This window comes from Mus musculus, chromosome 2 (genome assembly GCF_000001635.26).
Source record: "Mus musculus strain C57BL/6J chromosome 2, GRCm38.p6 C57BL/6J".
NCBI lineage: Eukaryota > Metazoa > Chordata > Mammalia > Rodentia > Muridae > Mus > Mus musculus.
In genome coordinates, this window is record NC_000068.7 from 90,346,068 (window position 1) to 90,373,701 (window position 27,634).

Sequence of the window (27,634 nt, forward strand, 5' to 3'; positions counted from 1 at the left end):
TAACATTTGAAGTGTAAATAAATACCCAATAAAAAATTACACACAAAAAAAAATAAAAATAAAAATAAAAAACCCTACCTACCTTCCTTGCCAACTTTCCTAAGGATAAAAGGGAAAGTTATAAGGAATTGCACTGCTTGTGCTATAGCTACACACTGTTTGAATGGCAAGCAACCGCTTTGTTGTAGATCCTGAATGGCTTCTCCACTGACATGATACATCAAATTGAGTTGAATTTATAGTAAAAAGGCAGGTTTTTAGGGGCAGCTCTTGGTGGGTTCACTGACCTCACAGGAGGGGATCAGTAAAGTTGCAAGGCTGGGCTGGGGTAGGGGCTTCTTAAAGGGGAGTTGGGGGGGGGGGTTGTAAAGTGATGGTGAGGTTCTGGCTATAGCCTTATTTAGTGGGCTTAGGGTCCTGTAGGTGGTCTTAGGTCCAGTGGTCACTTGGAACCCAGAACTAGAAGCTGGCTTCGTCCAGTGCTCTGCGTGGGCTTTGGCAAGCACGGACTCCTAGCCAGAAGAGAAGGGCAGGACCTCTTGGCCCAAGCCATCTTGCCTTTGTCACCTAATCAGGTCCAGATCAGGGATGGAAACTGAAGTTCCATTCAGAATCTCGTTATTTGGCAGCTGATTCAGTTAACTTGAAATGTGGCAGACTTTAACTTTATGCCTCTCTACGCTGTGAGGCTAAGAAGTTAATGGTAGTAATTCTAATCATTTCAGACAGCAAAGGGCATCACACGCCTCTACCTGGCGGGTCACTAGGAAACAGAGCCAGCTGAAGTGAGGAACTCATGTCTGTGGTTCTCAAGCAGGAAGCTGCAGCCTACATTCTATGCTGTGTCATGGCCATCCAAACGCAACAGAAACCCTAAGAGAGCACTCCTGTTTAGTCAGCTCAGACATATTTACTCATTCTGCCCAAGACATGATTAATCTGACCCATGTATTGCCTGCCACCTACATGAAATATTCCTGAGTTTTCAGGTCAAAACACAACTAGTCAAATGTTTCCATTTTGTTGCTAAAACTAACTCATAATTTGTCAAATCTAAATACTGCTGTTTGTACCTTCATAAAGGCCCAACAATATGAATCCCTCAAGCTTTTCCCTGATATGATGGACTGTAGCCTGGAAATGTGAGCAAAGAAAGAAAGAAATCTTTCTCCCTTGGGTTGCTTTTGTCCAGGTATTCTATCAGAGCAACTGTGTAACAACTGATTCCAAACAGCAATAGCCTTTCAGACACATCAAGAGAACCTGGATAAGTGGTGCTCTGGGAAGGTCTTAGATGAGGCCATGGTCAAGCTGGAGTCCCTTGCTTCTGGCATCCAAACACAACAAAGAGTTGAAAAGCCCTCCTAAAAAGGCTAGTCACCAGTGGCATGGGTTCCTTCAGGTCTGTCTAGGCTGGCACCCTGAGCAGACCTTGGGCACAAACTCTGCAGTCAGCCCCACAACACCCAGAGGCAGCTCCACTCCTAGGTGCTCTAACATGCCCAGGATCAGAGGATCCCAGGATCCCAGGAGCTTGGTCACACCGGGATCTCAAGGTCCCAAAGGCAGCTTGACTCCCACCAGCTCCGACACACCCAGGATCTCAGGATGGAAGGATCCCAGAATCACAGGCTCACAGAGACAGTTTGACTCAGAGGGGTTCTGACACAACCAGGATCACAGGAAGGACAGGCTCCAGTCAGACATAGCCAGGGCAGGTAGCACTAGAGATAACCAGATGGCAGGAGGCAAGTGTAAGAACACAAGCGACAGAAACCAAGGTTACTTGGCATCATCAGAACCCAATTCTCCCACCATAGCAAGTCCTGGATACCCCAACACACTGTAAAAGCAAAATTCAAATCTAAAGTCACTTCTCATGATGATGATAGTAGACTTTAAGAAGAACATAAATAACTCCCTTAAAGAAATACAGGAGCACACAGGTAAAAAGCTAGAAGCCCTTAAAGAGGAAACACAAAAATCCCTTAAAGATTTACAGGAAAACACAATCAAATAGACGAAGGAAAGGAACAAAACCATCCAAGATCTAAAAATGGAACTAGACACAATAAAGAAATCACAAAAGGAGACAACCCTGGAGTTAGAAATCCTAGGAAAGAGATCAGGAGTCATAGACGAAAGCATTGCCAACAGAATACAAGAGATAGAAGAGAGAATCTCAGATGCAGAAGATACCATAGAAAACATTGACACAACAATCAAAGAAAATGTGAAATGCATAAAGATCCTAACCCAAAACATCCAGGAAATCCAGGACACAATGTGAAGACCAAGCCTAAGGAAAACAGGTATAGACGAAGATTTCCAACTTAAAGGGCCAGTAAATATCTTCAACAAAATTATAGAAGATAACCAGATGGCAGTTTTCTTCCCCAACCTAAAGAAAGAGATGCCCATGAACATACAAGAAGCCTGCATAACTCCAAATAAACTCAACCAGAAAAAAATTCCTCCCGACACATAATACTCAAAACACCAAACACACTAAACAAAGAAAGAGTTTTAAAAGCAGTAAGGGAAAAAGGTCAAGTAACATATAAAGGCAGACCTATCAGAATTACACCAGACTTCTCACCAGAGACTATGAAAGCTAGAAGATCCTGGGCAGATGTCATACAGACCCTAAGAGAACACAAATGCCAGACCAGGCTACTATACCCAGCAAAACTCTTCATCACCATAGATGGAGAAAACAAGATATTCCATGACAAAACCAAATTTACACATCTTTCCACAAATCCAGCCCTACAAAGGATAATAGATGGAAAACACCAACACAAGGAGTGAAACTACACCCTAGGAGAAGCAAGAAAGTAATCTTTCAACAAACCCACACAAACATAATTCCACCTCTAACAAGAAAATTAACAGGAAATAACAATCACTTTTCCTTAATATCTCTTAATGTGTAAATTAATATTACCAACATATCCTAAGCAATTGAAATTCAAAAATATGAGGAATTAGAAATTTGTCGACTGTCATCCTGTGGTCTCTCTAATTTAGTAATGGGAGAAATAGGTCCAATATTGTACAATCCATATATACTTGTTTGTACTTGACAGGGTTAAGTCTATACTTGCTTGTTGTACATGACAGGGTCTTGCTGTGGGCCACATAATGGTCTTGAAATCATGCTTCTCCTATCTCAGCCTCTCTATCAGTAGGGTTGTTTATTTGATGTTTTTACACTATACTATGGTTTTCAGAACATCTTACATATTTCAAAATTATTTATACAGCCAAAAGAAATGTAGACAGTTAATTTGGGAGGTGGCTTGTAAGAGAACAGCAAAAAAGTGAGACTGAAGGCTTTGCTTGCTCTTTATTATTATTGTATCAATTTTGAAGAAGACGACTTTATAAATTACTCTTATTCTAAGATGAATGCTTTTCAAAATCATCACAGCCAATGAATCAGCATCTTACCTTCACCTAATGTCTGTGCCACTCTCCAAGCAGAACCACTGTTCATTGAAACAGTTGATGAATAACTTCATGGATAGATAATCTTAGTACACACACCATTTCTTAAATGAATGTAACCTGCTCCCTAGGGGCTGAGAATGATGACAATCACTCAAGTCAAATAGCTTTGACTGTAGCAGGAAATCTGTACCCAAAAATCGTGCCTACAATTCATTCCTTGGTACAGCAGAACGGTCAACTCTTAGCATATCTACTATAGAGGTAAAATCCCTTGGTGATGTGAGGGACATTCAAGTACAGCCTTATTACAATGAACTCCAATGTCCAAAAACTGTTCTTATTTTGTGTTTGTACCACAGTAAGAGCTAAGATTTTTAAGATCTACTAAAAAAAACAAAAAACAAAAAAACAAAAAACAAAAAAAACAAAACAAAAAAAGGACTTTATCTATTTATGTTCATTTAAAAAAAAAAACTAAGCCGGGCGTGGTGGCGCGCACACCTTTAATCCCAGCACGCGGGAGGCAGAGGCAGGCGGATTTCTGAGTTCGAGGCCAGCCTGGTCTACAAAGTGAGTTCCAGGACAGCCAGGACTATACAGAGAAACCCTGTCTCAAAAAACCAAACTAACAAACAAACAAAAACAAACAAACAAACAAAAAACTAATAGTGATATATTATTTTAAAATAACATACAGTTAATATATTTGGAGTTATTTAAAATTTATATTGAGAAAAACATATTTTCAGTATTGCTGTAGACAAACATCTACATAACTGTTTAATTGATTGTTATTTTATATCAAACAACTTTTATAATACTCATTTTTATTGTTACAATATTTCAACAATTTTAAAGAATATGATGAAAATGAAAGGCATTGTAGGTTTTGAAGGGGGGGCTCTCCAGGAGGAGTTGGGGTACAAAAGGGAAAGAAGAATGTGATGTAAGTCTATTTACTCAAAATATGTTCTGAAATGTTAACAAATTCATATAAATTGAAATTATATATCTTTTCTCATCATAATGCACTAAAACTTAAATCAAATGAAAACAAATAAAACAAGGCTAGTCGTTCTGTAGTTGAGGGGGGACTCAAGTCCACCACTTACCTAGGGTTGCTCAGGACATAAACAACACATTGAGATCGGGGGAATAGCCTTGCAGGGTTTTTTGTTCCTTGCCTGGTTAGTTTATTCTGTTTTGCTTTGTTTAACAGAATACCAAGCACCCCATCAAACTCACTCTGCAGTCCTTGCAAGTCCACCCTCCTACCCTTGTGACCTGCCCCCCCCAAAAGTAAAAATAAAAATAAAAATTTTTAATGAAATTGGAAAAGAACAAAAACAAGTCCAATTTGTGTTATCCATACACTCACTGGAGCACGGTCAAACTGTCCGTGGTCTGCTCCTTACACAGAACTGAGACCTCCCCATCCGCACCCTGCTGCGGCCGTCAATTACAGAGAGCTACACTTCAGCATCCCCATCACTCTTTCTAAGAGTTCTCTGGGATGGCTTCCAGTCTAAGCTGTTACTTGGGGGGGGGGGGGGGGGGGGGAGGGGGAACGGCTGTGGGAGGTAGGGGTTGTCACAGAATCCTTCCATGTCCTTCCCTCTCCACTGTGCGTCTGCAGTGATCAATAGCACAGCAAATGTAGTCTCCTTGTTCTTCACAGTCAGCAGGAACACAGATCGAGGCCTCCACACAGTATCTGCCAACAGCACAGACCACACACATGGCCCCCCGGCTGTAGTAGAGCCACAGACTCAGGCAAGGCTCTTGGAGGCATCCTCGACCACTGACATCCACTTGGCCTTTGGTGGTAACACAGATCACAGACATCAGCACGGAGCCCAGATGCCACAGAACCACAGACCCTCTAGTTTTATGACCTGATCCTAGACTTGAGACACCATCACCATTCTGCAGGTCACAAATAATTGTGTCAAGTTGTAGGAAGGGACTCTTGGGGTGTGAATGAATACTGTAGTAAAATCAATGTTCTAAGATTTTTTTTATTTTGTTTTCCTTTTTTATTTATTTTATTTTTTTTTTTTTGCCATGAACATGAACATATTATGTAATAAGCGGGATTGGAAAGGCTACCAAATGCATGCAAAGGCACTTCCTTGGCTTGTTGACTTGCAGGTTTCTCAGGAGTGAACAAGTTAAGTTTCTTTTTCTGGGTCCTCTTTTGCCTTACACGGCCCTGGTGCTCCTTCATACCAGTGCTCTGGCTCCATCTAGTGGCCACATCTAAAACTGAGGCTTTCAGCGGGACAATTTACCTGTTAACATAAGGAAGTTTTCCTGGTTAACAGCTACCATAAAAGTCTAGGATCTCCTGTTCTCCAAGAGGCCTAAGAGATATGAAGTCAGCCCTAAAAGGACCTGTGACTCCAGGAGAAATATGAGAGCTGCGATTACTTCTGCTAGGGAAACCTAAACATCTGTTCTCCCTACTTACATCTTCCCAGATGTCAACAAGGCCCTGGATCCTAGCAGACCAGCAACAGCCAGGACCTAGAACCCAACATCCAAAATCGTTCAGCTGTGGATGAAGCAACATAGTCACATTCAAGGAACTCTGTAAAGCAAGACCAACACATTTTAAAATATGTTGCCATTTTCTTCCATAAATGCTGTTAACTGGATTTCTTTTTAAAAAATGGTCTCAGACAACCTGCTATGTAACTCTACCCTCCCAACAGAATCACCTCCCAAAAGTCCCCACTCCTGATACTTTTAATGTACATGCATGTACACATCACACCACTTGACAAGTCCCCATTATTTATTTCCTAAACCATTGCTGAATCACACCAAGTCAGTCTCCCTCTGTAACTGTCTACTCCGTGACTGGCCCAACCATGCCACCATCCAGTGTGAAACTCTGATGGCTTCTATTACTCACAGACCAATGCCCCACCTCCTTGCCATGGCTGACTAAGCCTTGCTTCCAACTAATCCCCAATAAGCTTAGACTCCCAACTACACAATTGCCAAATTGTCTCAGCATACACCATTTCTTCTCCCTTCTCTTCAATCCTCTCTGACCCATTGATACTACAAAGCTGACTTGTTCTGGCCACAGTGTATCGGTATATACATGTTAATTCCCCTCACTCTTCCCTAGGTCCTCAAATTGCACACAGGCAGAGATGTCTGGTTTGTCCACATATGTACAACTCACTGCCAGCATAACAGACATAAAACTGAGGTTGAATAGCCATCACTGCGCCCTAGGCAATGCATGAAGCATCTCAGAATATTAACACATCGAATTCTAATGGCATTCATATGTGTCTTTTTTTCCGACCTTTTTTTTTTTTTTTTTTTTTTTTACTGAATATTGTGGCTTGAATACAAAATGTCTCCCATAGCTTGTGTGTTTGAACACGTGGTCCCCAGGTGATGGCTCCGTGTAGTAAGGCTACATGGAGGAAGTGCAAAGGAAGGCCCATAAACTGGCCCTACTTCCTACTCATGCTTGGCTTCCAGACAGCAGATGCAATATAACCAGCAGCCTCTCCCATTGCTGTGATGAACTATAATCCCTCCCTCAAACTGTTCCTCTGTTCAAGTTGCTTCTAGTCTGATACTTTTGTCATGACACCGAGAAATGTAACTAACACACCAAAATTACCCTTTGATGAGTTCCAGGGTCATCGGCAGGAGAGAAGATGTGATGGCCTGGTGTATCAGGGACCAAACCCACAGGGGAGGGCTCCCAACCAGAAGCTTCATCCTAAACTGGTTGGGCTTTAGCAAGATGTCAACCCATGCCTTTCTGAGCAGACCCAGGTCTTGCAACATGTCCGTGGTCCTCTCTCTTGTGACAAACTTCAGCTCTCTGCCAACTAATGCTGACCGCAAGGAAAAGGTTAGAAAAGCCCTTACTGTTCCGTGTCTGGGCTGGTATATTCTCATACCACGTATGTCCAGTACATACTTTCTGCCTTTAGACAGAACAAACCTATTGAGTAACTACATTATCAGCTGTCCCCAAGTTTGTGCTTTTTGCCTAATCAGAAAAGTGATAAACAACAAAGGCCCTTGAGTCAGTCAACTTGGACATACTAAAAGAAATTACACTGAAGTTTTATTTCCCATTAAATAACTCAAAAAAAAAAATGGTGTGGGGAATGATAGCACATGCTTATTCCCAGAACTCGGAAAGTAGAGGCAAGAGGATTAGAAGGTTGGATTACATGAGGCCCTATCTTAACCCCCAAAACCATTTTGTATCAGGAGACACAAAAGATGAAATTAAAGTATTACCACAGTGGTTCTCAACCGATGGGTTGTGACCCCCTTGGAGGGGTCAAATGACCGTTCTGCAGGGTTCACCTAAGACCATCAGAAAACATGGATTCATAACTGTAGCAAAATTAAAGTTACAAAGTAGCAGCAAGAATAATTTTATGTTTGAGGGAGTCACCACAGCATGAGGAACTGTATTAATAGGTTGCAGCCCTAGGAAGGTTGAGAACCACTGATCTATCAGATTGTCACAGTAGCCCAACAATTTTGAGATTCCTCAGAAACATCAACAGAAGACCCCCTAAAAATTCTGGGGGCCTCCTAAGGTGAGGTTATCTCTCTACCAAACTAAGAAACACACAATTAGCCCCATGCACCCACATTGCCACGTCCTGAGGTATAAACCTCTCATAGCTCAGAATGTGACTCTACTTGGTGACGGGATCTCAGTAGCAAAGAAGGTAAAATGAGATGCTGCGCATAAGGCCATAACCAGCATCGCTAGGATCCTCAGACCTGTATAAAGGAAAGGCCATATGTGGACAGGGAGAGGCCATACCAGGAGGGAGTCCCTACCAGCCCTTGATCTCGGATCTCCAGCTTCCAGATTATAAAAATAGAATTCTTCTGGCTTAAACCACCCAGTCTGTGGTATCAGAAACAGTAGCCATAAAAAGCAATATAGAAAATTCCAGTGGAAACATGATCTTGCTAAGGATTCCCTGGTCAAATAAAACAAAACCAGTGAAGTACATGGTAAGTGGTATAGATGTAAAATAAGGGGGGAGGGGGAAGAGAGAGGCAGAAGAGCGAGAGAGAAAGAGTGAGAGAGACAGAGACAGAGAGAAATGAATCAATCGAAGACATAATGTGTTGACATATTTTTATATTTGGTATTTGTAAGTCTTTAAAAAAAAAGTTTTTCAGGCCATTTTTTTCCTTTAAAAAAAAAAAAGCAACCAAGAGCAATACTCTGTACAAGTATAACAGACATTAGAAATGTGCATCATTCCAAAATAGTTACAAGAAAAGTACAGTTTAGAGTCCACATCAACACTTCTATTCTGTGCCCCAGGGAGAAAAAGCCACAGGTGTTAAACACACAGTTGCTACGCAGCAATCTGAAAAATGCGGCATCCCAACTCTGTTTTGAGGTGAACTAGCTTCAGTCACTGGCTTGTTTAGCTCAACAAGCACAATCAAGCATTTCGGGGGTGGGGGTGGGGGATAATTCCAGGCTTCTCCATCCCAGAAAACAAGTATGAATGAACCAGCTGCATAGTTGACCCTTCCCTGCTTCCTCCCCACTCCCACCCCCACCCCCCAGAGCCTCCAACTTCACAAAGCACAAAGCCAGCAGGTCCATTGTGCCAAAGTCTGGCTGGAGATCACAAAGGGGCCTCAGAGAATGGACACCAAATGTCCCACTGGTGCCAATCGTTGCTAGATTCAGCTCTGGTGGCAAAGCCTTTTTCTCCTTAGAAGACACCAGTCAATGGCTCAAGTCCTCCAAAGCAGTTGACCACCAGTCTGTAGCCCTTTCACTGACAGCAAGTCTCATCCTGGCTGCTTTTCTCAGTGTCTTAGCGGGGGAACTCCATCATTCAAATTTCTCCAGGCTCTTCCAACTTTTGTTCACAGTTCCACTGAGGGCTTGGGGCAGACAGTAAGAAGGGCCTTCTGCCTCTGGCCAACCCTAGCCTCTGTCATTAATCTTCCCTTTCCAATGGCTGTGCTATGCAAACTCCACCACACAGTCCTCCTCTGGATGTGGGATGGCGTGGTGGCCTTCTTGTGACCTGCCCATTTGGAACTCCAGACCTCTCTGCCACTAGCCTTCCTCCTGGGACTGGGAATGGTTTGTTGGGGCTGAGGCCTAAAGACTTTGCAGACCCACACAGGAAGAAGTGGAGACGGCTCTGGGTTTTGCAATTTTATATAGTGTGATTATGATTATGTTGCTTTGATTTTTTTAAGGGACTCTAATCTTCTACAGGACTACTTTAGGGGCAAGTCCTTTCCTCATGCTTTCTGGCAGTTGAGGCAGGGCATAGGCGCTGCATGGGATTGGACCCCTCACCACCCACTACAATGGTTCCTAACAAACTGAGGAGGCAGAGAGGTGGTGCACAGAACTATTGCCAGGACAGGCCCCTCTGTATAGCACCCCGAAGTCAGCACATCCTAGACAGACCTGACAGGGCATTTGGAAATAATGAGCCCAAGGTCAGCTTCACTCCACACCTGGAGACAGCATGGCTTCCCTGATTCACAACTGCAGCGTCAAGTTCCCCAGTGAAGTTGAGTCAAGGGGCCCAAGCTACCCGGGCCAGCCCATTCTCTGTAGGGCTGGACACTAAATGGACATCAAAATGCAAAGGATTTAGGAAAAAGAAAAGTGCAGTTTCCATGTGAGAAGTAAAATTCTCCCCCAAAGCATGACAACCCTCTTCTTTCAATCCTTTCAGTACCGCAAAGGAAAAGGGGGGGGGGGGGAGGTATACACCACAGCACTACAGCGCTGAGCCACAGCAGGGGACTTTCAATTATGGGTCACCCTCTCTAACCCTACAAATACTCATGATCAGGTCCAGTCAGCCATCAAAGTGCTGGTGACACGAGGAACAGAGAAGGCAGAATATCAGAAGGCAGTTCTGGGACCCACAGTGGCCAGGTCCTTGGAGAAGACCCACCCTCATCTTCAACAGGATACCATTGTCCCAAACATACAGCAGGATGTGTTGTTACTGTGGAAAACAGCCACAGGAGTCCAGGGACCTGGCAATTCCTTCATAAGACCTTATATAGACTTCATTGCCTACTAGAAGATAAACTTGAAACTTCTTCAAATATAACCTGAGCCACAAGATAAAATAAAAGACACAAATCTTGTCATGTTAATGCCTTGAGAAGTTTACAGATTATGTACCAATAAAATAAAACCACATAAATTCTGAAATTCTTGGTGAATACACACCTGAAGCCAAAAAAAAAAAAAAAACTACATTTTTTTTCTTTAAAAATTCAAAGTAATTACAGCAGCAGTGTAGTGAAAAGAGGTTTTAAAAATAATAATTACATCTTTGATACAAATCAAACTTTGTACACCTCAATTCATAGGAATGACTGGTGTAAGAGTTTAGTATTTATATATACAGTAGATACTGATGTGTGTCACTGCAGATAGACTAAAGCCAGTGGACTTCGAGGGGAAAAGGGGTTAATCTGAGTTCACACTGAAATGTTCACAGATCACCACGCTATAAAACACACACAGACACACACAGACACACAGACACACACACATACATAAAATGACAACCTGAGTAAAACATTACTAAGAACCCAGAGCATCGTGAACCACTACGTCACATATTGCACCTTTAAATAATCCTTCTTACCAAAGACAGAAAGGAGAGAAAGGAGGAGACAGGATGAGAAGGGGTGCACACCATGGTATGTTGATTCCTCTCTTCCTCCCCACCCCCACCCACAGAGAGTCTCATGGTGATGGTTTACATTTCTATTCTCACCCAACCAATGGGATGAAAATCTCACCAACACAAGTCTTTGGCGAAAACTGGGAGGGGAAAAGAAAGAAAGGGAAGGGGACTGTGGGGCACAAACGTGTGTCAAGGGTGGGCCGCAGAGAGAGCCTCCTCTAATCGAATGGGAACCGGAATGTTACTGAGGAGGCGACTCTGATGCTAAGCTACTGCTTAAATAGTCTGTATATTCCAATTCTGAGATTCAATATAAAAATAGAGACATCTACTGAGTTTTGCCCATGGAAGCATAATTCAGAAAAGGCACATGTTCAAATAGAAACCCACGCAGAAGAGGCGCCATGTGCCCCTCCCTGCGTGAGAAACACCCACAGTCACGCATTTCCATCGGCTAGATTCCAAGATACAGTAGGTAAAAATAGACCTCTGATACTTAAAATATATTCAACCCAACATAATCCTGGCTTTAGCATGTGAATCATATAAAAGTCTTGAAAAAAAAAAAAAAACAGAGAGGTAGGGGGGAGAGAGAGGGGGGAGACAAGGGGAGAAAAGAGGAGAACAAACCAGTTTGGAAAACAAAACATAGCTCACTTTTCCTGGTTTTCCACAATTCTCAAGGAAAAAAACAAAAAGTGAACCCATCCCATTAGTGATCAGGAAGGCAGCTGATTTCCACACCACCCGTCCACAGCCCCTGACACCCCACTGGCTATCTGCCATGCTTTTGCACGCACAGCCCCATGCCCTCCAAGTAGTTCTAACAGAACAGAACAAAGAACTGAGAAAGGAGACATATAAAACATGTCCCGTCAGGGCGCTCTCCTTCACTGTGGGTGTGACGGTCCGGTTAGCTTCAGAAAGGGTTTGCTTTGGAACTAGGCGATGTAACCATTAGTCTTTCCAAACATGCTCACTGGCTCGAGGTTTTCATAGATTGTCATTGCCGTTGTGTTCTGATAGATGAGATCAACTTTTGAGTCTTTCTGGGCTCTGATAATATCCAAAACACACTGATTGAGGAAAACATACTGGTCCTGGTGGGAAAGGAAATGAGAGAGAAGAATAAGCATCAGCCCCAGGAATGAGAACACGAGACGATTCTTAAAGGAAAACTCACCATGATCCCATCTGTCCAACACATCCGTGATCTATAAACAACCTAATGACATTCAAAAAGCACATAACACAGCCTTCTTTACCAATGACACTTAACCAGAGCGGGCACCCTCACGTCTTCATATCAAGGAAACATCAGAACCTTATGGAGGGTGAAATGAAGATGCAGAGGAAATCAAGCATAAATACCGCAGGACAGTGAAAGTTAAGGAATCCGCGTGGAGTGAGAGTAAACCGGAAGGACTCTCTAAAGAGGAGAAGGGTTAAAGGGCATCAGCTGGACCTGAGTGCAGCCCCCTCCTCGGGGTAGCGTGAAGACTAATCTTAACTGTCAGCTGGATGAAATTGAGAATCACCTAGAAGACACTCCTCCGTGTGACTAGGAGGTCATTAGAGGAGAGGGTCACCTGATGAGGGACAGACGACACATCCTGAATGTGGGGCGGAGGTCTGCAGCAAGTGAGAAATGAAGGGGGTTGCGTACAGTCATCTCTCTCCTGCCTTACTGCAGGCAGAATGTGGCCAGGGTCATCCTACTGCTGCCACAGTTATACCACAGTGGCTTACCATGAAAAACTGTACCCCAAACCATGAGGCAAAATAAACTTACACACAATTATTGTTTTCAAAAAAATAACTAATGTCGGGTGGTGGTGGCGCACGCCTTTAATCCCAGCACTCGGGAGGCAGAGGCAGGCAGATTTCTGAGTTCGAGGCCAGCCTGATCTACAAATGAGTTCCAGGACAGCCAGGACTATACAGAGAAACCCTGTCTCAAAAAAACAAAAAACAAAACAACAACAACAAAAAAGTAACTAATACAAGTGTATCTATCAGAATCTACAGGTCGCTGTTTAAATAGAGGAAGTATATGCTGTGGCAGGAAAAAAAAAAAAAAAAAAAAAAAAGGCTAGGTGCCGTAAAAGCAAACCTCATAAGAGCATCCAGTCTTTTCAAAGGAGACCACAGATGTACGCATGTGCATATTCAAAACGTTCTATAGCGCCACCTGCTGTGCCAGTTCCATCTCTGGCTGCTGTAACCAAGCCTGACAAGAAGGAACTTCTTTTGACTCACAGCAGAGGAGATACAGCCCACCATGGCTGAAAAGGGATGGTGGCAGGGCCTTGGGCAGCTGGTCATAGAGGAAGCAGAGAGCAGAGGGCAGACAGGAAGTGGAACCAGGTATGAAACCTTAAGGCCCACCAGGTAGTGATCGACTTCCTCCAGCAAGGCTCTGCTCCCTGAAGATTCCATGACCTTTCAAAGCAACGTCCCTGTCTGGTGACCAAATATTCAAACACATCAGCCTGGGAGGTGTGGGATCCAAAGTACTACACAAGCTAAAAGTAACTAAGGCCTTCCTTTAGGTCCTAGCGTCTAGGAAGTAGGGTTAGGGGGAAGAATATATTCTGGGCAGTTCTATAGTGTTAATTTTTAATATATTATTTTTGAAATACGAAAAAGTGATCAGGAGGCTGGAGAGGCAGATCAGTGGTTAAAGTATTTGCCACAGAGCAGCAGGACTAAACAGCTGATCAACAAACCAAGAAAATGCTGAGTGGGTGTGGCCTCAGAAGAGGGCGTGACCTCAGATCAAGCCAGCTAAATAGACTAGCCATAGTTTCAAGCTGTGTTTGACTGTGATAACCAGCATCACTGCAAAAAGTGAGAAAGCAATCAAAATCTCTCTCTCTCTCTCTCTCTCTCTCTCTCTCTCTCTCTCTTTCTCTCTCTCATTCTCTCCCTCCCTCCCTCACTCCCCCCCCAACAGAGAGATGAGGAAGGAATCCACAGGCAGATAATAAGATTTCTGTTCTTCTCACTCTATAAAACTGTAGCAGAAAAATGAAACTCTAACACAGAAGCAAATTTTCACTCTTTCTCCCACAATCGTGCGTCTCACCCAAAAGCACACAATGTACCCAGACCTCTAACATACCATGCTAGACTCAGACATAGCACATGGTCATAAGTTTCTAAATTGGTCCAGAGTAACAGCCTGAGCCACGATGAATATTCTGCTCTCATCTTGGTCTGGGAATATCCACCCCTGGAAATCACTTCCTGACACACTCTGATAAGAACAAGCCTCAGATTCAAAGCTTACAAGGGACACTTCAGATAAGGCAACTCCAACATCTTTACATACACCACAGTGCATACCGAGCACACATTTTCTGCTCATTCTTTTTTGTATAGCTCTAATGACCACTGTTCTTTAACATCTTCAAGGCTGTGTACGCATGAATTACATTTCTGCTTCAGTGGCAATGTGCTATTTTTGAGAAGTGCTCTGTCAGCTTAAAGATGGTCAGATCCTCTCAGAAATGAAGACCAAACTACCTATAAGTTTTTAATAAACAATAAATTTATTAAATTTAAAAACTAATTTTATAAATTTAAAATCTAGGAACCAAACCAAGAGTCTTAAAAAGACTAATCTGAGGGCCGGGGAGACAGCTCAGCAGTTCAGACCACTGCAGAGGTCTTACAGAGAACCTTGGTGTGATTCCCACTACCTACATGGTGGCTCACAACTACCTCTAACTCCATTTCCAGGGGATTCAATGTCTTTTTCTGGCCTCTGTGGGCACCAAATGCATGTAATACAAAGACATACATGCAGGCAAAACACCCATATGCACAAAATAAAAATAAATAATCTCTTTATTTTAAAGAAGACTGATTTAAAAATCAGATGCTTTAAGACAAAGACTCCTGCCACTATCTGCATGTGTCATCCTATTGGTACTACTGCATTGTTATTAGACGCGTTCTCACGACCGGCCAGGAAAGACGCAACAAACCAGAATCTTCTGCGGCAAAACTTTATTGCTTACATCTTCAGGAGCAGGAGTGCAAGAAGCAAGAGAGAGAGAAAACGAAACCCCGTCCCTATTAAGGAGAATTCTCCTTCGCCTAGGACGTGTCACTCCCTGATTGGCTGCAGCCCATCGGCCGAGTTGACGTCACGAGGAAGGCAGAGCACATGGAGTGAAGAACCACCCTCGGCACATGCGCAGATTATTTGTTTACCACTTAGAACACAGCTGTCAGCGCCATCTTGTAACGGCGAATGTGGGCGCGGCTCCCAACATCTCCCCCTTTCCTTTTAATAAGAGCAAATAGGCCACCCATATTAATGAGAGTGGAGATAGAGGTCAAATCCCCAGTGTGTAGGTAAAGGAGCCATGTACAGGATTAGCTCTTAGGCTCACAGGCTTTTACCCAGAGCAACCCTGACCTGCTCCCGTGTCGTTTTGCCTGGGGGAAGGGAACTAGGACACTGAACCTTCATGAAAGATGACATGTCTCCCTAGAATAGGCTCATATATGCCGCAGAGCCTTTCCATTGCAGTGCTTAGCCGTGCAACTCTCTCGGGCTGCTGAAGCACACTCACTCTATCCCGTGCAATGAGACTAGCCTCATGGGATATAAGAGCTGAGTGGCCAGCGACCTATTGCCTAAGCATAGATATATCAGGGGAAGCTCCATGTTCTAGTCCTGCAAGCGCCTGGGCAATAACCACCTTGTCTCTCCTAGTTTGGGCCTTAAGCTTACAGACCAATCAAAGAAGCAACACTAATCCACAGCAAAGTGTATCTCCAAATAATATTAATCCCACCCATTTTTTAAAGAAAGAAAATGCTGAGGAGATCCAATTGGGTAATCCTTTGGTCAGCGACAGGTCCAAGCGCGTGGAGTTGACCTGAAGTCTCAATTCCCGAAGGATCTGTTCGAATTCAGCCATCCAATTCTGTAACATATACTGAAAAAGACTTTTTGACAAATTAGCTGCCCTAGTAAATTTAACATACTGAATGGAAATAACACACAATCCCGGAAACTTTTGTTCACATCCCAGCTGAGTTATTTGTCATAATACATCTAGTTGTATCTGGACAAGATCTATGAGTTGATTAACCAGCATGAGACCTCTCTGTATCTTGACATTAGCTGAGGCCTGTTCATCTATGACTGTAGTCACTGAGGCTGACAAAGTGTTAATGGTGTCAGTCGTCTGGACCTGTCCAGACAGAGCCAAGGCTGTCTGAATCAAGGCTAAACCCAGTTCCCAGTTAGTGGTAAAAAAGCAGGAGAATACTTGAGCATTATACATCACCGTCATTGGGAGTGGAAATGTCGACATTATCCCCCAACGCTGCTCTCTCTTTATTATTGACGCCCTGGACATCACCAAGACGAGGGACATTAGTATTCCCTTGGTCAGTCTGGATTTTTCGGGTGAGTCTTTCTGGTATCCAAAATGGGTTGTCTTCATTCTGTGGGAAAACACAGATAGCTCCCCTGGATCTTATCAAGATAGGATCCGGGCCATACCATTTATTATCAAGGACATTTTTCCATTTAACCATCTCATTGGGCCTATCTGGCTCTGAACAATGACGTTCAGCCGCAGTATGGCCATGAGCATCAATATTTAAAAAATTGAGTGTAAAGAGTGCCATAGACACAGACACTCTTGGTGCTCGGGGTACAGTCTCCTCAAAATTTCCCCTCTTCTGTTTTATAAGATAGGCTTTGAGGGTGCGATGCGCACGCTCAACAATACCCTGTCCTTGAGGGTTGTATGGAAGTCCAGTCAGGTGGGTCACGTCCATCTGACGGCAGAACTGTTGGAATTTTTGAGACGTATAAGCTGGTCCATTATCAGTCTTAAGGAGTCTGGGTTTCCCCCAAGCACTCCATGCCTCAAGACAATGTTGAATCACATGTGAGGCTTTTTCTCCAGTTAACGGAGAAGCAAACATGATGCCAGAACATGTGTCAATGGACACATGGAGATATTGAAGTTTTCCAAAGGAAGAAACATGTGTAACATCCATTTGCCAGACCTGTAGAGGTCGAATACCGCGTGGGTTAATTCCCACATGAGGAACTGGCAAGAACTCACAGCAGCTTTGACATTGAGTAACAATGTCACGGGCTTCTTTTCTTGTCAAGGAGAAACGACTGCGTAATGTTTCAGCCGTCACATGAAAATTGTTATGAAAATTTTTTGCAGCCTCTACCGGGGATGATAGGGCAGCAGCCACCACTTTAGTGGCCTTATCTGCCAAATCATTTCCCAGAGCCATGGGGCCAGGTAGGCCTGAATGGGCTCTAACATGAGTAATATAAACAGGAAATCTTCTAGATAACAAAACTAATTGTATTTGCTGAAAAATATTGGCAACTCTACTGGAAGGCTTAATCACTCCAGCCACTTCTAAAAGATTTACTGCATTAACCACATAACAGGAATCTGACACAATATTAAGGGGTTCTAAAAAGGTTTTTAAAACTTCTAAAACCACTAAACATTCTACCACTTGAGGTGAATTTTCATTATATTGTTTGGATACCACTTTACCATTAGCCACATAGGCACCTATGCCAGTTTTTGATCCATCAGTATATACCACAATCCCATTTTTAAGTGGGTTTCTTACTGTTATTTGTGGAAACACAACAGATTGATTTTGGGCAAACTGTAAGATTGGATGTTTTGGATAATGGTTATCTATTTTTCCTGAAAAGGAGGTAACTAAAACTGCCCAATCATTAGATGTGGCTGCCAAGGTTTGAACCTGTGCAGCGGTATAAGGTACAATTAAAAGATATGGACTTTGCCCAAAGTGGGTGATTGCTGCTTTTAGGCCTTTAAGGGCAAGCTGTGCAATTGCATCAGGATACCAATCTATTATTTTAGCTGGGGATACGTTTGGATGGATCCACAACAATGGCCCATTCTGCCACAAAACTGCAGTTGGCAATTGTGCTGTCTTAAAGACACACAAACTGAAAGGCTGCGAATCCTCAATACGTTGTAATTGTGCATTCTGTAAGGCCTTTTCCACTTTTTGTAAGGCCTGGTTAGCAGCTAGAGTAAGAGTCCTAGGGGAGGAGATATGAGGATCTCCTTCTAAAATACTAAACAAAGGCCTTAACTCAGCGGAAGGAATCTTTAAAAAAGGTCTAAGCCAATTAATATCTCCCAACAGCTTTTGAAAATCATTTAAGGTATGGAGGTGATCTCTTCTTATCTCTACCTTTTGGGGCACAATCTTATCTGGGGACACCACAGAGCCCAAGAATTGTCCTGTATCAGAAATTTGGACCTTTTCTGTGGCTATCTGTAAACCCCACTGACTTAAAGTTTTAAGTAGAAAAGGATATGCCTTTTGTAGCATGGTAAGGTCTTTATGGCACAGGAGGATGTCATCCATGTAAAGGAGCAAAATTAAAGAGGGGAATTGTTCCCTCACTGGCAAAAGAGCTTCTTGCACATAAAGTTGGCACATTGTAGGACTATTGGACATTCCCTGTGGTAAGACCTTCCATTGATACCTCTTATCAGGTTCCATGTGATTAATAGAGGGGATGGTAAAGGCAAATCTGGGCCTATCCCTTGGACACAAAGGTATAGAAAAGAAACAATCTTTAATATCTATAATAATTAAATTCCAGCCACGTGGTAAGGCGGAAAGTACAGGGAGACCCCTCTGTACTGGGCCAAATAAGTTCATTTGCTCATTAATGGCTCTGAGGTCATGGAGCAGTCTCCACTTTCCTGACTTTTTCTTAATTACAAAAATTGGAGTATTCCAAGGTGAGGTAGAGGGTTCAATATGGCCTAGTTTTAATTGTTCCTCTACCAGTTGAATCACAGCTTCTAGTTTTTCAGAGGATAGGTGCCATTGAGGAACCCACACTGGGTCCCCTGTTTTCCATGGTATGGGTCGTGCTGCCCCAATGGCCACTAAGGAAAAACCCAGACCCTGTCTGTCTTGGTTTCCATTAGGTGAGATGGACTCTATCCTTCCCTGTTCTTGATGTCCTAACCCTTTTCCTTCTTTATAACCCATCTTTGCCATGATATTTTTTGCTTTAGCTGAATACCCTCCCGATGGGGCGTTTTCATTGGACAAAATAAGGCCCAAATGCTGCATAATATCCCTTCCCCAGAGGTTAACCGGGAGTGGGAGCACATAAGGTATGAATTTCCCTTGCTGTCCTTCAGAGGATTCCCACGTCAAGGCAACGGAGCTTATAGTGGGACATGATTGATATCCTAGGCCCTGTAATGAATGAGATGACTCTGTGGTGGGCCATGCTTTGGGCCACCAATGTGTAGAGATTATACTTTTATCTGCTCCGGTATCAAGGATGCCTTCAAACTCTTTTCCATTAATCTTAAGGCGGAGCTTAGGTCTATCATTTAAAGATACAACCAAATAGGCAGAATCATTTCCTGAGGAGCCCATTTTCTTTATCTCAGGTCCTGCAGATTTTTCCCTGGTATTATCAGGGAGGAGCAGCAGCTGAGCTATCCTATCTCCTTTACTAATAGAAAAAACGCCTTTAGGGCTTGAGCACAGGACCTGTATTTCAGGGGAATGTTGACAATCCATAACTCCAGGGTGGACTACTAAGCCCTGCAAGGTGAGTGAACCCCGGCCGAGAATAAGGCCCATGGTTCCCAGGGGCAAGGATGGTATAGGCTCCACTGGCACCGGCTGAATACTCATTTGAGGCATTAATAGGAAGTCGGAGGCGGCACGCAGGTCCACCCTTGTGGGTCTTCCTGGGTCGCCTCTCTGACTGCTTCCTGGGTCCTGACAAACCGGTTCCCATATCTTTGAGGGCCCTGGGACCGAGGGCCCGATGACCCGTTTTTTGGCACATCAGTTGATTGACTATCAGGTGGGGGAAGGATTCTGCCCTTTATATCCCTCACAGAGCGACACTGGTCAGCTCTATGATAACCCTTGCCACACTTAGAGCAAAGAGTGAGAGTCCCTCCCTGTTTATCTGGAGCTCTGCAATCTTTCTTAAAATGCCCAGGCTTTCCGCAATTAAAACATGTCCTCTGATCATTTCTGCCCATGGAGCGGTTCTGAGATTGAAGGATGGCGGCCGCTAAGCCTGCATTGGTGAGAGGTCCCCCAAGCTCTCGACAGACCCTGAGCCAGTCTTGTAAGCCTTTGTTCTTTCTTGGGGCTATGGCCGCTCGGCACTCCTTTGTGGCTTGCTCATAGATTAGCTGTTCTATCAGAGGCGCAGCTTGCTCTGACTCTCCAAAAATACGCTCTGCTGCCTCTGTCATTCTGGCCACAAAATCTGAGAAGGATTCCTGAGGTCCCTGGACAACTTTTGTTAATTGACCAGTGGTTTCACCTGCTCGGGAGAGCGCCTTCCAGGCCCTAATAGCCGTGGAGGAAATCTGGGCATAAGCTCCCCAATGGTAGTTTGTCTGATCAGCAGAATAAGCTCCCTGACCCGTTAACAAGTCAAAAGTCCAATCTCTCTGCTCTGGAGTCAAAGCAGCTGCGTTTGCTCGGGCCTGCGCTTGTGCAGTTTCATGCCAAAGAGCTCTCCATTCCATATATTTGCCCATACTAGGGAGAGCGGCTTTTACAACCGTTTGCCAGTCAGCAGGAGTTAGTGCCATGCCGGCGAGCCTGTCTAACTGCACCAAGGTAAAATTAGCATTGGTTCCGTATTTACGGACCGACTCGGCAAGCTCTTTAATTTGTAAGTATTCTACCGGAGCGTGGACACGCCCACCCTCGGCTCCTTCAAAGACTGGAAATGCCTGTTGTATTTTCCTTTGTTCCTCTCTGGGAATGAATGAGTCTGCGCACTGCCTCTCTGCGCACTGCTGACGCACTACGCAGGGCGGGGACTCCGCATAGGGCGGACCTTGAAGCCGACTGCCCTGAGGCCAATCAGCAAACTGGCCTTCGCCAGCCGCTTTTGGCTTCCTTAACTGATTAGCTAGCACTTTACCTGGCTGGTACCCTTTTTTCTCATAATGAGCTGCTTCTTCCTCCCAGTCTGTTTCTTCAGAGGAGAATTCTTCATCTGCTTCAGAGCTACTAAGAGCTGGCTTCCTGAGCTCATCTAGTGACGAGTATCTCCTAGAGACCTCCGCTAATCGATCTTTTTTCTTTTCTTTTTTCTTTTCCTTCCTTCTAATCTCTCCCCAGGTATTCTTACCTGACCTAAACTTTTCCTCGGGTTCAAGACCCTTGGAAAGGCCTGTATACTTATTTTGTGTACCATATTTTCTCTTTGCTCCTACTCTCTCTCCCCGCTTTACTTCTGATAGATTGCCCTGAATTTCATCCAGAATCCGCCCTGCCTTAACCACTTGATAACATGTGAAAAGGAACAAAAGGGCTTCTAACACTAGAAAAAATTCAAGGCCAAACATTTTCCACTTTACTTCTGATAGACTGTCTTGAATTTCCTTAGAAAGTTCAAGGCCAGGCTTACCTCGTAAAGCTGTACTCACTGGTACTCTCGTTCCCCAGCTGAAAAGTTCTGAATTCATACAGTTGAATCCTTCTTAACAGTCTGCTTTACGGGAACCTTTATTACCGCGACCCGCAGTTCTGGTTCTGGAATGAGGGATCTTCCTTGCGCCAGTCCCGAGTTTTTTCTCGTCCCGGAATTCGGCACCAATTGTTATTAGACGCGTTCTCACGACCGGCCAGGAAAGACGCAACAAACCAGAATCTTCTGCAGCAAAGCTTTATTGCTTACATCTTCAGGAGCAGGAGTGCAAGAAGCAAGAGAGAGAGAAAACGAAACCCCGTCCCTATTAAGGAGAATTCTCCTTCGCCTAGGACGTGTCACTCCCTGATTGGCTGCAGCCCATCGGCCGAGTTGACGTCACGAGGAAGGCAGAGCACATGGAGTGAAGAACCACCCTCGGCACATGCGCAGATTATTTGTTTACCACTTAGAACACAGCTGTCAGCGCCATCTTGTAACGGCGAATGTGGGCGCGGCTCCCAACACTGCATCATGTAATTTAATGACAACTGAAATTCACAGTCAAGAGCAAGAAAGCTCTAGAAGAGTCCAGCATGTGATTCCATGTGACCTTTTACAGACAGATGGGAATGGTAACGTGCCAAACACAGATCTGGCCTCATCTCTGTCTGCACCATCAGAGGCCTGTGCATCCGAAGATCATAGACAATCCCATACACATCCACGGTGTTCTCATTCTCTATCTGATAGATCAGGCGATCGATGGCGATGAAAGTGCCCGTCCTTCCAACCCCGGCACTAGAAGACAGAGAAATTAGCACATCACCATCAGTTGCCTCTCCACAGATCTCCCAGTCCTCCACTGGTACCCATATCTTCATTATCACTGAGGCGAACACATTGCTCCTCAACTGCAGCTTCAAGCGAGTTAAAAGTCGAGGACTAAACATATTGCTAACCTTCTCACACCCCATGCCAATCAAATGGTCCTGCAGCCTAGGACACAAAGTTGCATCTTTTTTGAGGCCTCTGCTCTAATTAATTCTTTTGCCTTTAATGCTAAATTCTTTCTGTTCTATTGTAGGCACAGACATACCCTTTCTGTAAATGACCAGATGGCCAATACCCTCAGCTGAGCACATTACACCACTGCAGTATAAAAGCAATGCAAATGAGTAAGCCAGTGGGCGTGGCTGGGTTCCAGTGAGGTTTTATATATAAAAACAAGCAGACCCTGTCTGGCCCATGGGCTATATAGCTCACCAACCCCTTTCTACAGGGACTTAGTCTCAGGGACAAAGGCCACAGTGCCCTCTTGAATTTCCAATTGCCTATTGCATTTTCTCTTGGGCATTGCTTTGGTGGTGGGGAGAGGGGGTGTTCATAAATGTATACATTTTAAGTTGTCACACATGCATACACTCCCAACTGTGCATACCTGCAATGCACCAGGATTGGTGACTCGGGGGGTATCTGCTTCATGTAATCCCGGACCAGGTACCAAAAGTTGATGAGCAGGTCAGTGGTGTCAGGAACACCGTGGTCAGGCCAGGAGGTGAAATGGAACTGCCGCAGAGGATGGCTCCCGCTATTCTGCATCTAAAGGCCAACGCAACGGGTTAGAGATCCAGAGAGTCAAGATACCTGACAGTATCACAACGGTGAGTGAAATCAAGCAGGCCTGAGAACCATTCAGCACTTAAAGGAAAACGGGCAGCCAGGCAGGAGAAATCCCGATCACAGCACATTTGATCCCTATCACTATTATCCCTATTAATCCTCATAATGTTCCCAAGAAGGAAGGGCATCATCTCCCCTTCTAAAGATGGGCAGCGGAGGCTCAGAGGAAATGAGGATGACCCCTGATACTCACCCTATGTGGAGACAACGCACCCAATTCAATTTTGAGTTTAGATCACTTCTGTTCTCAGCTACCAGCCAGTAACAGCCCTACACCCACACACCTGCTCCCTGGGAACTTCATGAGCCCCGTTCTATAGCCCACCTGGAAACGGCACCTCCCTTAAAGCCCGAAATCATTTCCTTAGTATGGGCAGGAGGTTACATCTGTGGGACAAGAGCCACCTGGTGAGTCCTGGGCTCTCTAGATAGTGTATGGTAATACTACACAACTAGGAAACACCAAACAACTATTTAGAAATATAGTGATCTAAAAAAGGAACACACATTCACACACAGGAAGAGAAATACACACACACACACACACACACACACACACACACACACACACACACCACAATGCACACATATACACATACAAACTCAGTCTGCTACTTTAACATCTGGCCGGCAGGAGACAGAGGACACTGTTACAACAAAACTAGTCAATTACACAGTGTTTAACTCTACCTTAGACCAAGCATGTGCCTGTAATTACCAAAACTCTGTCCCCTGGGGCTAGTCCTGTCCCTTCCTGTCCTTGATTCAACGATATTCATTTGTCTGTACCTGACCTTACCATATGTCCCCTCAGCAGGGCAATGGGCATCTCCATGACTGAAGCTAATTTCTGACCTTTATTCATTATAAAAGCAATAAATTCACACTATGGGAAGTTTGAGAAATAGGAGAGAGGATACTCAGGAGCTTCGCTGAGGACAACTAACATCATGAATATTATCATAAGGGTTTACTGAGAGAAGAAATCAGCTGGGAGGAGTGGGGAAGAGAGGAAGAGACACAAAGAGACTGTGGAACCTAGAACTTTCAGAAGCAGTTCTGCAGAGGAGCAAGGAGCAGGGCAGAGGGCAAGGGAGCAGGGGCAGGGGACAGGAGGTCAGGGGATAGGAAGCTAGGAGACAGGACAAGGGAGCAGGGGGCAGGAAGCAGGGAGGCAGAGAGCAGAGTGGGGGCGGGGGGCGAGAGCAGGGGCCAAAGAGCAGAGGAGCAGGGAGCAGGGGCAGGGGTCAAGGAAACAGGGGACCAAGGGGCAGGGGCAGGGCCAGGGGGCAGGGAGGTAAGAACAGGGGGCGGGGGGCAGAGACTAAGGATGGTAGTCAAAAGACATGGAGCTCTATCTGTAATGTTCTCATTCCATAAAAAGGAAATGCATGCATGGATTTCACATAACTATAAAGCACTATTTTAGAAAATGCCATGTGGAAGCCTATATATAAGCCTAAAATAAGAAAAGGCTTTGGTGAGAATCATGAAATCTCTAGAATCTATGGAGTTTCATTAATGCACGCTCCCTGGGAACTTCATGAGCCCTGTTCTATAGCCCACCTGTAAATGGCACCTCCCTTAAAGCCCCAAATCATTTCCCTAAGTATGGCAGGAGGTTACATCTGTGGGGCAAGAGCCACCTGGTGAGTCCTGGGCTCTCTAGATAGTGTGTGGTAATACTACGCAACTAGCAAACACCAAACAACTATTTAGAACTAGAGTGAGAGCAGTAGCATTGTCTTTATTTTGCCAACTCTGTGCACAAAAGGTGAACTCCAAGCAGAGGCAGCCAGGGACAGTAAACATGCCAGTCAATTTAAATGGGCAAAGCCTGCAGAAATAAGCCTGACATATTGCAAATGTTCCTCCCTGACTGTGACCTTACTTAAGTGGTCACGTCGGTGTGTGGTAAACATCCCCAAAGGAGGACCTGAAACATCCCTGAGACCAGAGTCTTTGAGGCCCAGTAACTAGTAAGAATTAATATCTCATATACTATGTCTCACCTATATTTTCATCTTACAAACTAGAACCCAATCTATCAGTCTCTGTTAAAATGTAACACCACAACGTCTATATGTAGGCTTCTCTATCATGCACAGTTCCATAAATGCTAAACTAGGCATGTCAACACAAATCTGTAATTCCAGCACTGAGGCAGAGGTTCATGAGTTCAAGGCCAGCCTAGGCTGTCTAGTAAGACACTCTCTCAAAACGTCGTCTCCTAGTATGTACTGTTGATACTACTTTTCCATATTTCCTCAGGATCCATATGGATTGATCCCAGGAAAATCTGTGGATGCTCAGGATCCCAACGTAATACAAGCATGTGTGCATCCAATCTGCACACATGCTCCTGTGCAGTCATATAGACATAATGATGGTATACCCTACATAGCCCAAGTGCATAGTAGGCTGTACTATCCAGGTTTGTGTACGTACAGTCCATGATGTTCACACAGACACATTTCTCAGAACACATCCCTGTCAGTCAACAACATGTGATTATACTTTAGACCATTTCTAAACCATTTATATTACCTAATGTATTTTTAAATAATTGTAATACTGTATGGCTTAGGGAATGATGAGCCTAAATGCACATGTTAAATACAAAAACAATTTTTACTCTGAATAAGTTCCATCTGGGTTGGTTGAATTCACAGCTGAATGACACAGTGGGGGTAAAAGGAGCTGGCTGTATGTCAGCTCCACGTATGGAAGCTAAAAGCTCGATGGTGACACAGTTTGCATGTAGTCACAGTTTAGTTATCCAGTCTCCAAAAGCTAGCTATGCATGTGGCTTCAAAACTGTTCAACCTCCACAAATGATACTGACAGTATGATTTAAATGTACTGTGAGCGTGTATGAAAATATCAAAGAACTTGTAATAGTAATAAAGTAGAAGACACTGGATATATATATATATATATATATATACCCAAGAGAAATGGAAACAAATACAGAGCTTACTCATCTCTTAGAGGAGCTTCTAAATAAACAGTCTTGTGAGAATAAACAATTAGTTTATTATTAGTTATTCTCAGTATTAATACCCATTGACTTTCTCAGATCAATCTTGACTTACATTTTTCACCACAAAATCTCTGATGGTCCATTCTGGAAGAACGACTTCTAATGTCATCGCCACAGTTATGTCCCCATATTCCTGAGCCTGCTTGGAAGGCCAGTACTCCTCACATTTGGTCTAGAACACAAGGTCAGGGATCACACATCCACCATCATCAAAACCTCGCAAGGAAAACCATGGAACTGTCATGGGGAACTAACTGCTAAGTCCCTTATCGGGGTCTGTTTGACCCAAACACAGAGATACACTCATGGACTAACAACTCAAAATAACATAAGTGGGTCTTTCAGAGAAATGATTCAGGTCTGTGAGGTCATTCAGCAGGTAGATCACTTGCTGTGTAAGCCTACAGACCTGAGTCCAGGACTCACATCCCATTTCCAGAAACATCACATGGACCACGTATTTAACCATGTATTTCCTGTTGCATATACCCCCTCACACACATGTATACACATCATACACACAATATAATAAAAATAGATTTTGGGGCTGGTGAGATGGCTCAGTGGGTAAGAGCACCCGACTGCTCTTCTGAAGGTCCGAAGTTCAAATCCCAGCAACCACATGGTGGCTCACAACCATCCGTAATGAGATCTGACTCCCTCTTCTGGAGTGTCTGAAGACAGCTACAGTGTAATTATATATAATAAAAATAAATAAATCTTTAAAAAAAATAAAAAAATAAAAATAGATTTTAGAGTCAGTCGCTGAGCGCGCGCCGCGGGAGCTGCGGGCGCTCTCAGCGTTCGGGAGAGGAGCGTCGCCCCTGGAGAGCCGGCGGCGGCGGCGACTGGAGGCGCGAGCAGCTGCTGCCTAGCACAGGGCTCCGGGAGGGCCGAGGGGCTGCCACGGTGAGAGGGTGCGCCAGAGAACCTGACAGCTTCTGGAACAGGCAGAAGCACAGAGGCGCTGAGGCAGCACCCTGTGTGGGCCGGGGACAGCCGGCCACCTTCCGGACCAGAGGACAGGTGTCCGCCCGGCTGGGGAGGCGACCTAAGCCACAGCAGCAGCGGTCGCCATCTTGGTCCGGGACCCGCCGAACTTAGGAAATTAGTCTGAACAGGTGAGAGGGTGCGCCAGAGAACCTGACAGCTTCTGGAACAGGCGGAAGCACAGAGGCGCTGAGGCAGCACCCTTTGTGGGCCGGGGACAGCCAGCCACCGTCCGGACCAGAGGACAGGTGTCCGCCCGGCTGGGGAGGCGGCCTAAGCCACAGCAGC

General features: G+C 44.4%; 1 long non-coding RNA gene and 1 pseudogene across 1 annotated transcript; both read right to left on the reverse strand.

Moving 5' to 3' along the window:
* Positions 1–5,451: 5,451 nt before the first annotated feature.
* Positions 5,452–7,582, reverse strand: Gm39869. The gene is made up of 2 exons (XR_866516.1): positions 5,924–7,582; positions 5,452–5,744 (listed from the first exon to the last, which is right to left on the reverse strand). It is a non-coding gene; the product is annotated as a predicted gene, 39869 (long non-coding RNA).
* Positions 8,589–26,529, reverse strand: Gm13767 (predicted gene 13767; annotated as a pseudogene).